Here is a 16,082-nt window from a genome sequence, read left to right on the forward strand (position 1 = left end):
ATTTGCACTTAAATTTTCATAAGATATGCAGAATAATCCCCTATTTTTACAAGAAGCTCTAATTCCCTAAGACAAGAGCTCCCCCCTGTGGCTAATAAGTATATTTACTATAGTGGTTATATTTTGCCTGCACCTGAGAAACTTAACACAATTTAGATATTAAGAAATGTCTATATAAAACAAGGTTCAATATAAAAACACTTATTTATACAGTCATTTACAGTCCCCATATCTACATCTCACCCATAAATTGCAACTAATAATTCAAAAATCTACCATGACCAAGGTCTTCTCTTACACCCTGTAATATCTGAACAATATAATTAGCTAGCTGCTCCAGAGTGCTAAGAGTTTTGTAAATAAAAGAAAAAAAAGAAAAGAAGAAAAACGTAATAATCCAATTGTATTCCATTTGATCCTACTTAGACCTTGCTCCCACAAAAAGAGTGGAATAACTTTCACTCTTTGAACTTTCCGGACCTTTTTATTAGGGTAGTCTAGCTGGTCTAAACCTACCTCCGGAACACTACCTTACCCCCTTCCTTGGGAAGGGAAAAACCCTCCCCCTCACCCTTTTTTTTTTTTCTCCCCCCTCTCACTCCCGCCCCCCTTGATATCCCGGGCACCTTTATCAAACCTAAAACAAGACATACAAATAAGTCAAACCTCACCACACTCTTATATCCGAACACTTCTGATTTCAGTTACAGGAAGAACTCCAAAATGCCTATTCATAAACAGCAGACCACTTCAACATCGTTGAAGCTAGTCTCAGTAAATGCTAAAGGACTTAACATCCCTGAAAAAAGAACCAAGTTCCTTAATGAATTTCATAAACTCAAAGCAAATATCATTTGCATACAAGAGACTCACTTTAAAGCTAATAAAGTTCCCAAAATGCAAGATAAAAGATTTCCAACGGCATTTCACGCCACCAATCCTGAAGGGAAAACCAAAGAAGTCTCAATTCTGATTTCCAAAGAGACTCCTCTTCAAATTCAAGACACAATGCTTGACCCAGGGGGAAGATACATATTCTTGAAAGGAAAGTTAGGACCTCATCCCATCACAATTGCTAACATTTACACCCCTAATTCAAAGCAGGTAACTTTTTTCTGTAAGATTAAGGACCTATTAACAAACTTCGCTGCGGGCATACTTATCTTAGGAGGTGACTTTAACACTCCTTTAAATCCACTCATAGATACCTCGAATGGTTCATCGAACCTTCCTTATAAAGCATTAAAACAAATTAAACTCCAACTACAGGAATTAATGCTACATGACGCCTGGAGAACTCTGAACCCTCAAACTAAAGACTTTACATATTTCTCTACTGTACATCAAAAATACTCCAGAATTGATTACTTCTTTATCTCGCAACCAGACCTAGAATTACTGAAAGATTCGACAATCGAAACCATGACTATATCCGATCACCATCCAATTACCTTAACATTAACTTTCCCAGAAAAAACTACCATAACCAAAACGTGGAGACTTAACACTTCTGTCTTGAAAAACCCCATAGATGTGCTACATTTCAATGACAAACAAAATGAATATTTTTCACTAAATGAAAATGACGAGACAGCTTTGATTACACAATGGGAAGCGCACAAATGCGTAATGAGAGGTGAATTTATAAAAAAACTAGCTAAAATAAAGAAAGAAAAACAATCCAAAATTAGATCGCTGCTAGACCAAATTCATAAACTAGAAAAAACTCACAAAAGAACTGTTACAATCTCCACATTTGAAGACTTAACTAAAGCAAGAACTCTACTATCAGAAGAGTTGAACATGAAAACAAAAAGACAATATATCTTAAGACATAAGATATATTATGAGCAAGGTAACAAAAGTGGAAGAATGCTCGCAAAGGCAGTCCAAAGCAAGAAGGCTGCATCAACAATTCATCAAATAAGAGACAAACAAGGCACACCATACTCTTCGAATGAGGAGATTGCCAAACAGTTCGAACTCTACTACCATTCCTTATATAACATTCCATCTAATCCTAAATGCCCACATAATTCAGACAAAAGAACAAAGCTTATTCAAAATTTCCTAGAAAAATATTGCCCACCCCAAATATCAAAAAATACAGCCCTAGAACTCGAGACACCTATATCAGGCCTGGAATTTGATAAAGCCTTAAAAGACATAAAAATAGGCAAGGTACCAGGTCCAGATGGATTACCTCTTCAATATTACAAAACGTTTACCAACATACTGAAACCTAGATTTCTGAAAAGCTTCCAATCACTATACTCTGAACAACATCCCCCTAAACAACTGTTGGAAGCCCATATAACGGTCATACCAAAAGAGGGGAAAGATTTGACTCAGGTAACTAATTACAGACCAATTTCCCTAATTAATGTCGACATCAAGATTTATGCCAAAATACTAGCAAACAGACTCCTACCCCTGCTATCTTCCCTTATTTCCTTAGATCAAGTAGGCTTTATCCCGGGAAGAGAGGGACGCTACAACACAATCAAAGCAATAAACATAAATCACTGGTTATCATCCCAAAAGAAACAGGGATTCTTCCTATCTCTTGATGCTGAGAAGGTGTTTGACAGAGTGGCCTGGGATTATATGGACGCAGTACTAAAACACATAGGGATCCTGCCCCAAATGAGATCATACATCAAAGTATTATACTCCAACCCAACAGCTAGAGTTCGTGTCAATGGCCACCTGTCAAACGCCTTCAACCTTCGCAATGGCACAAGACAAGGATGCCCCCTCTCACCACTGTTGTTTGTCATCACATTAGAGCCACTATTGAATAAAATTCGATCCAATCCAGACATTAAGGGTATAGAAATTCACAAACACACATATAAAGTAACAGCTTTTACTGATAACATGCTTCTATTCCTCTCTGAACCCCATATTTCATTACCCAATGTCATCCAAGACCTAGAGCACTTCCAACTATTGTCAAACTTAAAAATTAATCACTCAAAATCTAGCGCCCTTAATATTACACTACCCTCAAATTCAGTAGAACTATGTAAAAATAACTTCCCCTTCTCGTGGGCCAAACAAAGTATAACATATCTGGGAACAGAAATACCTACAAATTTAAGTAATCTCTTTAAACTCAACTTTTTACCCATTCTAAAAGACACACAAGATGATTTAAAAAGATGGAACTCTCTCAATATATCTTGGTTTGGTAGAGCCTCTCTAAATAAGATGACAATCCTACCTAGATTTCTGTACGTTATGCAAACAATCCCCATTAGACTGCCATTATCATTCTTTAATTCTTTCCGCAAAGCATGTTCTTCCTTTATCTGGAGGAGCAAACCTCCCAGAATCAAATTTGCCAGACTAAACTTACCCAAAAATAAAGGGGGGATAGCTCTTCCAGACCTCCAAAAATACCACCAAGCTGCTCTTTTGACACGAATAGTAGACTGGAACATCCACCAAACAGTTAAAGACTGGGTGTCTCTAGAGCAATCACTTTTCTCCCACCAAATAAACTATCTCCCGTGGATTCGTCCAGCGCACCACTCAAATAACATTAAAACCCACCCTCTTATAGGTCCCACACTAGAAATATTTTTTAACACCTATAAAAAAAAGAATCCAGTTCCTTGGATGAGTCCTTTAACACCACTGAGGAACAATCCAGACTTTGTCCCAGGTTTAGAAAAAAATTTCCTCACTAATTCATGGCCATATGGTGAAATTCTGGTCAAACACTTTTTAAAAATGGAAAACTTTTATCTAGAGATGAAATAAACAGAGATAGCGACCCTCCACAGATCTCACAATGGAAATACATACAAATTAGACACTACCTAACCAGCAATGAGACAACTCAGCACTGGACTAGACCTCTTACGACACTAGAAGACCTATGTACAAGGACAACCCCACAGAGACATATCATTTCCTTTCTCTACAACTCACTCTTTGTGAACAATTCGGAGTTCTCCAGTTTGTCATGCCAAGCCTGGGAACAGGACCTCAACTTAAACCTGTCAGATAAAAACTGGGAAAACATTTTCATGTACGCACATAAAGGTTCACTAAATGTCGCCACTCAAGAATGCTGCTTTAAAATCATCACTAGATGGTATAGAACTCCCACCTTATTGCACAGATTCTCTCCCCTGACCTCTGACAGGTGTTGGAGATGCAAAATTGAGGAGGGCTCGATGATCCACATTTGGTGGACTTGCCCGCTTATCCAAAATTTTCGGAAGATGGTTCACGAAACCATTTCGTCAATCACCTCAGAAAACTTAACTTTTAACCCAGCACAATACCTGCTACACTATAATTCAATACCCAAAAGACAATGCCAAAAGTCTCTAACTATGTTTATGATAAATGCTGCAAGACATTGTATCCCCTGCCACTGGCGCTCTAATTCTATCCCATCAAAAATAGAATGGTTTCGTAGAATAAACAAGATAGAAAGTATAGAAGAACTCATAAGCATTTCTCAAGAAAAAATAATTAACTATGCTTCTACATGGCATAAATGGATAGAATTCAAAAACTCTCAGTCCTACAAAGCAATCAATATTTAATGACAAAAACTACTGTCCAGAAACAAGATCTATAAGAAGGTTCAAGAAAAACACACGGAAAATATAAGTTGTTTGCCCACTCTCATCTCCCCCCCCCCTTTTTTATTTATTTATTTATTTATTTTTATCCCCCTTCCCCTCCTCCCTCTCTCTCTTCTCCATTAAGACACAGTTTAAGCTAGTAAACGATTACTATTTCAATACATGAATACCTCGTTGCTACTTGAGTATATGTATTAGCATTAAAACATTGATACTGTATAAAATCATAATGTCTTCATATACTGTCCTAAAATGTTTTCAACCCAAATGTCATATGTAGGGATGAGCCGAACACCCCCCGGTTCGGTTCGCACCAGAACCCGCGAACGGACCGAAAGTTCGCACGAACGTTAGAACCCCATTGACGTCTATGGGACTCGAACGTTCGAAATCAAAAGTGCTCATTTTAAAGGCTAATTTGCATGGTATTGTCCTAAAAAGGGTTTGGGGACCCGGGTCCTACCCCAGGGGACATGTATCAATGCAAAAAAAACTTTTAAAAACGGCCGTTTTTTCGGGAGCATTGATTTTAATGATGCTTAAAGTAAAAAAAAAAAGTGAAATATTCCTTTAAATATCGTACCTGGGGGGTGTCTATAGTATGCCTGTAAAGTGACGCGTGTTTCCCATGTTTAGAACAGTCCCTGCACCAAATGTCATTTTTAAAGGAAAAAATCTCATTTAAAACTGCTTGCGGGTTTAATGTCATGTCGGGTCATGGCAATATGGATGAAAATCAGTGAGACAAACGGCATGGGTACCCCCCAGTCCATTACCAGGCCCTTTGGGTCTTGTATGGATATTAAGGGGAACCCCGCACCCAAATTAAAATAAGGAAAGGTGTGGGGCCACCAGGCCCTATATACTCTGAACAGCAGTGCAAACAAGACAGGGACTGTAGGTTTGTTGTTAAGTAGAATCTGTTTGTAATTTTGAACATTTTTAACGTGTTTAGCTCCAGCCAAAAAATCTTTTCTAAGCTTTTTGGAAAACATAGGGAAGGGTTATCACCCCTGTGACATTTGTTTTGCTGTCTTTCCTCCTCTTCAGAAGATTTCACCTCACTTTTTTGTCCCAATGAAAAATGTTTTTTGAAAATTTGGGTTTTTTTGTGGAACAAGGATTGGAAAGCATCAGTGGAAAGGAGAAATTGTTTTCCCATATTAACTCTTACAGGAGAGAATTTCCCTTCCTAGGGGTAGATTTCATCTCACTTCCTGTTGTCTCCTTCCGTTTGCAAGTAGGAGTCATTTGTAAGTTAGATGTTTGAAAGTAGGGTCCTGCCCTATATACTCAGCAGAAATTTGGGCCTTAGGTATTGCTGTGGCCACAACACTGTAAGCCCTCACAGGGCCCTGCTGTGAAATATTAGATCAAGAATTGTAATTACATGCCCCTGCTGAACAGGAGCTGAAAAATTAGGCCTTAGGCACTGGTGCTGGTGCCACAACACTGCAACCCCTCACAGACACTCTAGTTGGAACGCAGGAACGAGCCCTGCTGCAAAGTATTGCTTCAAAAATTGTAATTACACGCCCCTGTTAGACAGGGGCAGAAAAATTGGGCCTTAGGCACTGGTGCTGGTGCCACAACACTGCAATCCCTCACAGACACTCTAGTTGGAACGCAGGAACGAGCCCTGCTGCAAAGTATTGCTTCAAAAATTGTAATTACACGCCCCTGTTAGACAGGGGCAGAAAAATTGGGCCTTAGGCACTGGTGCTGGTGCCACAACACTGCAACCCCTCACAGACACTCTAGTTGGAACGCAGGAACGAGCCCTGCTGCAAAGTATTGCATCAAAAATTGTAATTACACGCCCCCGTTAGACAGGGGCAGAAAAATTGGGCCTTAGGCACTGGTGCTGGTGCCACAACACTGCAACCCCTCACAGACACTCTAGTTGGAACGCAGGAACGAGCCCTGCTGCAAAGTATTGCATCAAAAATTGTAATTACACGCCCCTGTTAGACAGGGGCAGAAAAATTGGGCCTTAGGCACTGTTGCTGGTGCCACAACACTGCAACCCCTCACAGACACTCTAGTTGGAACGCAGGAACGAGCCCTGCTGCAAAGTATTGCATCAAAAATTGTAATTACACGCCCCTGTTAGACAGGGGCAGAAAAATTGGGCCTTAGGCACTGGTGCTGGTGCCACAACACTGCAACCCCTCACAGACACTCTAGTTGGAATGCAGGAACGAGCCCTGCTGCAAAGTATTACATCAAAAATTGTAATTACACGCCCCTGTTAAACAGGGGCTGAAAAATTGTGCCTTAGGCACTGGTGGTGGCGCCCAGAACCAAAAATGTTCTTACAAGCTATCAGCGTGATGATTGAGGAGGAAGAGGATAATTACTCAGGGATAGTCACTCAGCATCAGCATAGGCAGTCTTTGAAGGGATCTGAGATTTCAAAAAAAATTATTCGGTTACATCAGCATCAGGTGCTTGGTAGCTGGTGGTGATCCAAGACTCATTCATTTTTATGAAGGTCAGCCGATCGACCGAGTCGGTGGACAGACGCACCCTGTGATCGGTTACCACGCCTCCAGCAGCACTGAATGTGCGTTCCGAAAGAACGCTGGATGCAGGACAGGCCAATAGCTCAATTGCATACTGTGCAAGCTCTGGCCAGTGATCCATCCTCAAGACCCAGTAACCCAGAGGATTTTCGGTGGGAAAGGTGTCCAAGTCTGATCTTGCCCCTAGGTATTCCTGCACCATGTAAAACAGACGCTGGCGATGGTTGCTGGAACCGATCATACCTTGGGGCTGCGGACCAAAAAATTGTCTGAACGCATCGGTCAGACGGCCACCTTCTCCACCGCTCCTTCTTTGACTGACCGAAGCCTCAGCAACACGTTGTCCAGAAACAGGAGTTTGTAACCTCCCAGTCTCTGGGAACGCGTTGCACAGACCTTTCTGCAAGGCCTCCCGAAGATGTTTCATCCTCTGCTCCCTCTGCGATGGCAAGATAAGGTCCGCAACCTTACCCTTGTAACGTGGATCAAGGAGGGTTGCCAGCCAGTATTGGTCCTTCTCCTTGATACCACGAATACGAGGATCCTTACGCAGGCTTTGCAGGATCAGGGAGGCCATGCAGCGTAGGTTTGCTGAGGCATTCGGTCCGGAGTCCTCTGGGTCACTAAGAACGACATGGTCCGCAGCCACCTCCTCCCAGCCACGTACAAGTCCATGTGTTTCTTGGGACTGATCCCTTAAAGACTGCTGCTGATGCTGAGTGCCAGGCTCCACCTCCATACTGACACAATCTTCCTCCTCGTCCTCTTCCTGTGTGATCGGCGGGCACGCAGGAACACTGTCTGGATAAAGGGGGCCTTGAGAGCTAAGGAAGTCCTCCTCTTCCTGCCTCTGTTCTGCCTCAAGTGCCCTGTCCATTATTCCACGCAGCGTGTGCTCCAACAGGTGGACAAGGGGGACAGTGTCACTGATGCATGCACTGTCACTGCTCACCATCCTCGTGGCCTCCTCGAATGGTGACAGGACAGTGCATGCATCCCTGATCATGGCCCACTGGCGTGGGGAAAAAAAACCAAGCTCCCCTGACCCTGTCCTGGTGCCATAGTCGCACAGGTACTCATTGATGGCCCTCTGCTGCGTGTGCAGCCGCTGCAGCATGGCCAACGTTGAGTTCCACCTGGTGGGCATGTCACAGATTAGGCGGTTCTTGGGCAGGTTAAACTCCTTTTGGAGGTCCGTCAGCCGAGCACTGGCATTATATGACCGGCGGAAATGCACACAGACTTTCCTGGCCTGCCTCAGGACATCCTGTAAGCCCGGGTACCTGCCCAAGAACCGCTGCACCACCAAGTTAAGGACGTGAGCCAAACAGAGCACATGGGTCATTTGTCCCTGTCGGAGGGCAGAGAGGAGGTTGGTGCCATTGTCGCAAACCACCATTCCTGCCTTAAGTTGGCGTGGCGTCAACCACCTCTGAACCTGCCCCTGCAGAGCTGACAAAACCTCTGCCCCAGTGTGGCTCCTGTCCCCCAAGCACACCAGCTCAAGCACCGCATGGCATCTTTTGGCCTGCGTACTTGCGTAGCCCCTTGAACGCCTACGGAGCACCGCTGGTTCCGAGGAAGAGGCCATGGAGGAAGAAGAAGAGGAGGGGGTGGAGGAGAGAGGTGTGTCACAATCAGCATTTTGGAGGCGTGGTGGCGGAACAACCTCCAACACTACTGCACCTTGTCCTGCATCCTTCCCAGCTGCCAGCAGAGTCACCCAATGCACCGTGAAACTTAGGTAACGTCCCTGTCCATGCCTGCTGGACCATGAGTCAGTGGTAATATGCACCTTACCGCTGACCGCCCTGTCCAGCGAGGCATGGACATTGCCTTCCACATGCCGGTAGAGAGCCGGAATCGCCTTCCGTGAGAAAAAGTGGCGTTTGGGTACCTGCCACTGAGGAACCGCACATTCCACAAACTCACGGAAGGGGGCAGAGTCTACCAACTGAAAAGGCAGCAGTTGAAGTGCTAGCAATTTTGCCAAGCTAGCATTCAACCGCTGGGCATGTGGATGGCTGGGAGCAAACTTCTTTCGGCGGTGCAGCAGCTGGGGCAGGGAAATTTGCCTGGTACAATCTGACGTCGGTGTACCAAAAGCAGATTGCCCACAAGTACTTGGCTGTGACACACCTAATTTTACACCTTCATTCCTCTCACTGCAGGTCTCAGAGAGGACTGAAGGTCTAGTGGGGTTGGAAATCTCAGCTGATGAGGAGCAAGGAGAGATCCTCTTTGTTCTTTGGTGTGGGTCTTTTAGATACGCTTGCCAACGAACTGCATGGCAGGTCAACATATGTCTGGTCAAGCATGTGGTACCCAAGCGGGAGATGTTTTGGCCACGCGAGATACGCTTGAGACATATGTTGCAAATAGCAGCGGTGCGATCTGATGCACTCGTCTCAAAAAAGGCCCACACCAAAGAACTTTTTGAATAACGCGCAGAGACTGCAGCGCCCTGCACATGTGGAGCTTTGGGGTGTGATGCAGTCAATGTGCTGCCCTTAGGCTGGCCCCTGGAGGGCATCCTGCCTCGTTGGTGATGTGCCGCCGCCTCCTCCTCCTCCTCCTCCTCCTCCTCCTCCTCCTCTCTCCTATCAGGCACCCACGTTGAGTCAGTGACCTCATCATCCCCTCCCTCCTCATCACTGGAGCAAACCTGGCAGTATGCTGCAGCAGGGGGAGCATGACTGCCAGATTGCTGTCCTTCTTGGGCACCCCCTCTGTCCGTGCTCATGTTACTGCCTTCATCGAGCTCAGTATCGTCATCAGAGCCTTCCAAACGCTGGGCATCCTCCTGGAGCATGTACCCAACACTGTGGTCAAACAGTTCGAGGGAATCCTCATGAGGACATGGTGGAGCTAGGGAAGGAGTCACTGATGACATTGAGCTGAGGGAAGAGGCCGCTGCTTTGCCAGACAAAGCACCCTGGGCATGGGTGAGAGAGGATGAGGAGGATGAGGACGGCTTGGTCATCCACTCGACCAAGTCTTCCGCATGTTGCGGCTCAACACGGCCAGCTGCCGAAAAAAAGGCCAAGCGTGTCCCATGGCCACGTGCTGATGAGGATGCACCGTCTCCACGACCAGCACTAGACACAGAGCCTGCTTGCCCTCTCTTATTGGCTTGTGACTGTCTGCCTCTCCTTCTTGGCCTTCCAGACATACTAATGGCCTGTAGCTGCACTAAGCTGGGATAGAACACCTGTAATTTTCTTCAAGTAGCTTTATATACTGTAACCAGACAAGCCTGCCTGTCAGTAGGAAGATAACAGGAACGGATCTAGCTGAACACTGTGAGCAGGACGCACTGTACTAAATGTAAATAGTCTAGCTGCCTGACCGTGGTACTAATAGGATCAAATAGAACACCTGTAATTTTCTTCAGGTAGCTTTATATACTGTAACCAGACAAGCCTGCCTGTCAGTAGGAAGATAACAGGAACGGATCTAGCTGTACACTGTGAGCAGGACGCACTGTACTAAATGTAAATAGTCTAGCTGCCTGACCGTGGTACTAATAGGATCAAATAGAACACCTGTAATTTTCTTCAGGTAGCTTTATATACTGTAACCAGACAAGCCTGCCTGTCAGTAGGAAGATAACAGGAACGGATCTAGCTGAACACTGTGAGCAGGACGCACTGTACTAAATGTAAATAGTCTAGCTGCCTGACCGTGGTACTAATAGGATCAAATAGAACACCTGTAATTTTCTTCAGGTAGCTTTATATACTGTAACCAGACAAGCCTGCCTGTCAGTAGGAAGATAACAGGAACGGATCTAGCTGAACACTGTGAGCAGGACGCACTGCACTAAATGTAAATAGCAGGAACGGATCTAGCTGAACACTGTGAGCAGGACGCACTGCACTAAATGTAAATAGCAGGAACGGATCTAGCTGAACACTGTGAGCAGGACGCACGGCACTAAATGTAAATAGCAGGAACGGATCTAGCTGAACACTGTGAGCAGGACGCACTGCACTAAATGTAAATAACAGGAACGGATCTAGCTGAACACTGTGAGCAGGACGCACTGCACTAAATGTAAATAGCAGGAACGGATCTAGCTGAACACTGTGAGCAGGACGCACTGCACTAAATGTAAATAGCAGGAACGGATCTAGCTGAACACTGTGAGCAGGACGCACTGCACTAAATGTAAATTGCAGGAACGGATCTAGCTGAACACTGTGAGCAGGACGCACTGCACTAAATGTAAATAGTCTAGAAGATAACAGGAACGGATCTAGCTGAACACTGTGAGCAGGACGCACTGCACTAAATGTAAATAGCAGGAATGGATCTAGCTGAACACTGTGAGCAGGACGCACTGCACTAAATGTAAATAGCAGGAACGGATCTAGCTGAACACTGTGAGCAGGACGCACTGCACTAAATGTAAATAGCAGGAACGGATCTAGCTGAACACTGTGAGCAGGACGCACTGCACTAAATGTAAATAACAGGAACGGATCTAGCTGAACACTGTGAGCAGGACGCACTGCACTAAATGTAAATAGCAGGAACGGATCTAGCTGAACACTGTGAGCAGGACGCACTGCACTAAATGTAAATAGCAGGAACGGATCTAGCTGAACACTGTGAGCAGGACGCACTGCACTAAATGTAAATTGCAGGAACGGATCTAGCTGAACACTGTGAGCAGGACGCACTGCACTAAATGTAAATAGTCTAGAAGATAACAGGAACGGATCTAGCTGAACACTGAGAGCAGGACGCACTGCACTAAATGTAAATAGCAGGAACGGATCTAGCTGAACACTGTGAGCAGGACGCACTGCACTAAATGTAAATAGCAGGAACGGATCTAGCTGAACACTGTGAGCAGGACGCACTGCACTAAATGTAAATAGTAGGAACGGATCTAGCTGAACACTGTGAGCAGGACACACTGCACTAAATGTAAATAACAGGAACGGATCTAGCTGAACACTGTGAGCAGGACGCACTGCACTAAATGTAAATAGCAGGAACGGATCTAGCTGAACACTGTGAGCAGGACGCACTGCACTAAATGTAAATAGCAGGAACGGATCTAGCTGAACACTGTGAGCAGGACGCACTGCACTAAATGTAAATAGCAGGAACGGATCTAGCTGAACACTGTGAGCAGGACGCACTGCACTAAATGTAAATAACAGGAACGGATCTAGCTGAACACTGTGAGCAGGACGCACTGCACTAAATGTAAATAGCAGGAACGGATCTAGCTGAACACTGTGAGCAGGACGCACTGCACTAAATGTAAATAGTAGGAACGGATCTAGCTGAACACTGTGAGCAGGACGCACTGCACTAAATGTAAATTGCAGGAACGGATCTAGCTGAACACTGTGAGCAGGACGCACTGCACTAAATGTAAATAGTCTAGAAGATAACAGGAACGGATCTAGCTGAACACTGTGAGCAGGACGCACTGCACTAAATGTAAATAGCAGGAACGGATCTAGCTGAACACTGTGAGCAGGACGCACTGCATTAAATGTAAATAGTCTAGATAGAAGATAACAGGAACGGATCTAGCTAAACTGAATACAGTGTATATATATATATATGCAACACCTGGGATGCATATATATACACAATACACTGTAAGTGCAGCTAACTGACTGACTGTTCTGCCTAATCTATCTAACTCAAATCAAATGACACTGTCTCTCTCTCTCTCTATCTCTCAGCACACCGGAACACACACTACACAGGGCCGCCGTGCAGGCGGCCTTATATAGTGTGGGGTGTGTACTAAATCCCCTGAGCCATAATTGGCCAAAGCCACCCTGGCTTTGGCCAATTACAGCTCTCTCTACTGACGGCGCTGTGATTGGCCAAGCATGCGGGTCATAGTGCATGCTTGGCCAATCATCAGCCAGCAATGCACTGCGATGCCGCAGTGAATTATGGGCCGTGACGCGCCACACGAATTTAGCGCGAACGGCCCATAACGTTCGCAATTCGGCGAACGATCGAACAGCCGATGTTCGAGTCGAACATGGGTTCGACTCGAACACGAAGCTCATCCCTAGTCATATGTAACATTTTTTCTGCAAATGTACCACTATAATGATGTCTTGTGATGACTTGTTCTTTCAATAAAAACCTTTGTGAAACAAAAAAAAAGAAAGTATCCTGTTCTGTTTGTATTGCTTCCTTTATGTGAAATCCCTGACGTTCCTGCCAGTCCCTCTGCTTTCCTATTAAAAACTGACCACATTAAGCAGAAGAACACACCATGGTAAGTTCTCTAGCTTTGCTGAGAACTCAGCCTGCTCTACTCCAGACTCCTGACACCCCCCGAACAGCCTTTCATTGGGAAGATCAGTGTGCTCCTGCTTTTACTACCACCAGCCAGTTTGCAGCTGACAACAGATGGAATGTGATCACTTATAAAACAAGGGCAAAAGGGTATTTATTTATTTTTTTGTACACAAATGTTTTGCTTTTCCAATCACTTTAAGTTGTACCTGTATATCTGCAGTCGTCTTTTATCCACAGCCATTCAAAGTGCACAATTGTTAAAGCTTGTCTGAGGGGTCAGAATAAAGGGGTCAGAGATCTGAAGTTACACTTTGCAGAGCTCATTGGAGAGAAGGGACACACCCCCTTCACACAGCACACAGGAATAGAGCTGAGACTGTCAATCAGCTGGAGGTCCCTCCCTTGTCACTTTTTTTTCTCTTGAGGTTAGAAAATTTGTCAAAAGGGACTAATGCTGATAGCAGAGGAAAGAAGCAGGAGACAGAGTACAATCACTTTAACTGCTGAGATCATCTCAACTAAACAAACTGCATTCTTTTTTTGCATTCTTTTTTTCTCATTTCATGTTTACAGCACTTAAGGACATAGTGACAATGCAGCAGCCTCTAGGCATTGCCTTACTTCTGAAGTAACAGGTAATTCTATCATTTAACCACTTCAGCCCTGGAAGGATTTGCCCCCTTCCTGACCAGGCCATTTTTTGCGATACGGCACTGCGTCACTTTAACTGACAATTGCGTGGTCGTGCAAAATTGTGCCCAAACAAAATGTATGTCCTTTTTTCCCCACAAATAGAGCTTTCTTTTGGTGGTATTTCATCACCTCTGCGGTTTTTATTTTTTGCGCTATAAACAAAAAAAGAATGACAATTTTGAAAAAAATATATATATATTTTGTACTTTTTGCTATAATAAATATCCCAAATTCAAAAAAATGTAAAATTATTTTCCTCAGTTTAGGCTAATATGTATTCTTCTACATATTTTTGGTAAAACAAAAATCGCAATAAACGTATATTGATTGGTTTGCACAAAAGTTATAGCAAAATAGGGGATAGATTTATGTCATTTTTATTGTTATTTTTTTTACTAGTAATGGCAGCAATCTGCGATTTTTATCAGGACTGCGACATTGCAGCAAACAGATCGGACACTTTTGACACTATTTTGGGACCATTGACATTTATACAGTGATCAGTGCTAAAAATAGCCATTGATTACTGTATAAATTACACTAGCAGGGAAGGGGTTAACACTAGGGGGCGATCAAGTGGTTAACTGTGTTTCCTGGGTGTGCTCTAACTGTAGGGGGGATGGGACTAACTATGGGAGGCGAGAGATTGTTATTCATACACACAGATCCCAGTTCTCGCACTGTCACAAGCGATCGCGGGTGCCGGTGGTCATCGCACCCATTGGGCACGCACATCAGCTCCGGGGACACGCGGCGGTGGGGACACGCCTGCTGTGATGTCTTAAAGGAGCATCGTACAGCTACGGCAATTTGCCCAGCCAAACCAACCTGCCACAGTATAACTGCGGAGGCTGGTCGGCTAGTGGTTAAACTTCAAGGTTAAATCGTGGGAATAAGGAAATGTATAGTTCCTGTTTCTTTTTCTGTAATGAAAAGCAGACATTTTTCTACTTATAAAATGGGCATTATGTTCGTGCGTACAGTATGAGACTGATTGTAGATCCACTTAATTATACAATATACTGGGGCAAAGCTGGAACACTACTACTACTACTTACCAGTTCCATAAGACCAACACATGATTGTTATGCATGCGTCTTTTTTTTAAAAGGTTCTTGCGGTAAAATCAAGGAAACTTAGACCTCTGTGGTAGTGTTTTACATACAAAACTATTACAATATTAGGAATATTATTAGGAATACCATACAAGACTGACAAATATACCTATAACAAGAAAAATGCTACCTACTTCCTAGCAAAACTATGGTCTGTATATGATAAGAATACACGGAAAAGGATACTTAGCTCTGCCAAGAAACTTCGCTCTTTGGCAATGAGGACCCCAGGCGATTGCAGGAGGGCGGGCGAAAAGCGTCTTCAGGTTCTGGCAGAGACCTTCCTTGGTGTTATGTCATTACAGAGTCCTGCTCTCGATCTCTGTTTTTTGCTTTTATTTGGAAAGTTTTGAGAAGACAATCCCACCTGGGCATATCCTTTTCTGCACCATTACACTGATGTCAAATATAGCAAATGGTCAAGCTAGATATTTATAGTTGACCAGAACACCTGTGTAAACAATGGTAGCAGAGAGGGTATCTTGTGTAAGCACTCCAGGACCTCTGTTGGACAATTTGCAGAAAGCCTGAGCAAACAAACCAAGCCTGAAAGTGTGAGGCTGGGATAGTCACAAGAATATATAAATATACATATCATATACACACACATCTCCATGTATATTATATGCATAAAAATATCAGATGAAATACATTCAGCTCTTGACTCTCCCAGACTCCTCATAGAAAATTACTTCATTTCTAACAATACTCACTCTAAACCTTCATTAGCCAGTGAGTGTAACCCCCTCCCATTTTCTGCCACGAGAAGGTGTTTTAGTCTTTAGCAAAAGTTAATTAGAAGTCCATACTTGTAGCATTATCCAACATCAACTCTCCACAGCTCTTGTAAGCGT

The sequence above is a fragment of the Aquarana catesbeiana genome, linkage group LG02 (genome assembly GCF_042186555.1).
Source record: "Aquarana catesbeiana isolate 2022-GZ linkage group LG02, ASM4218655v1, whole genome shotgun sequence".
Classification (NCBI taxonomy): Eukaryota; Metazoa; Chordata; class Amphibia; order Anura; family Ranidae; genus Aquarana; species Aquarana catesbeiana.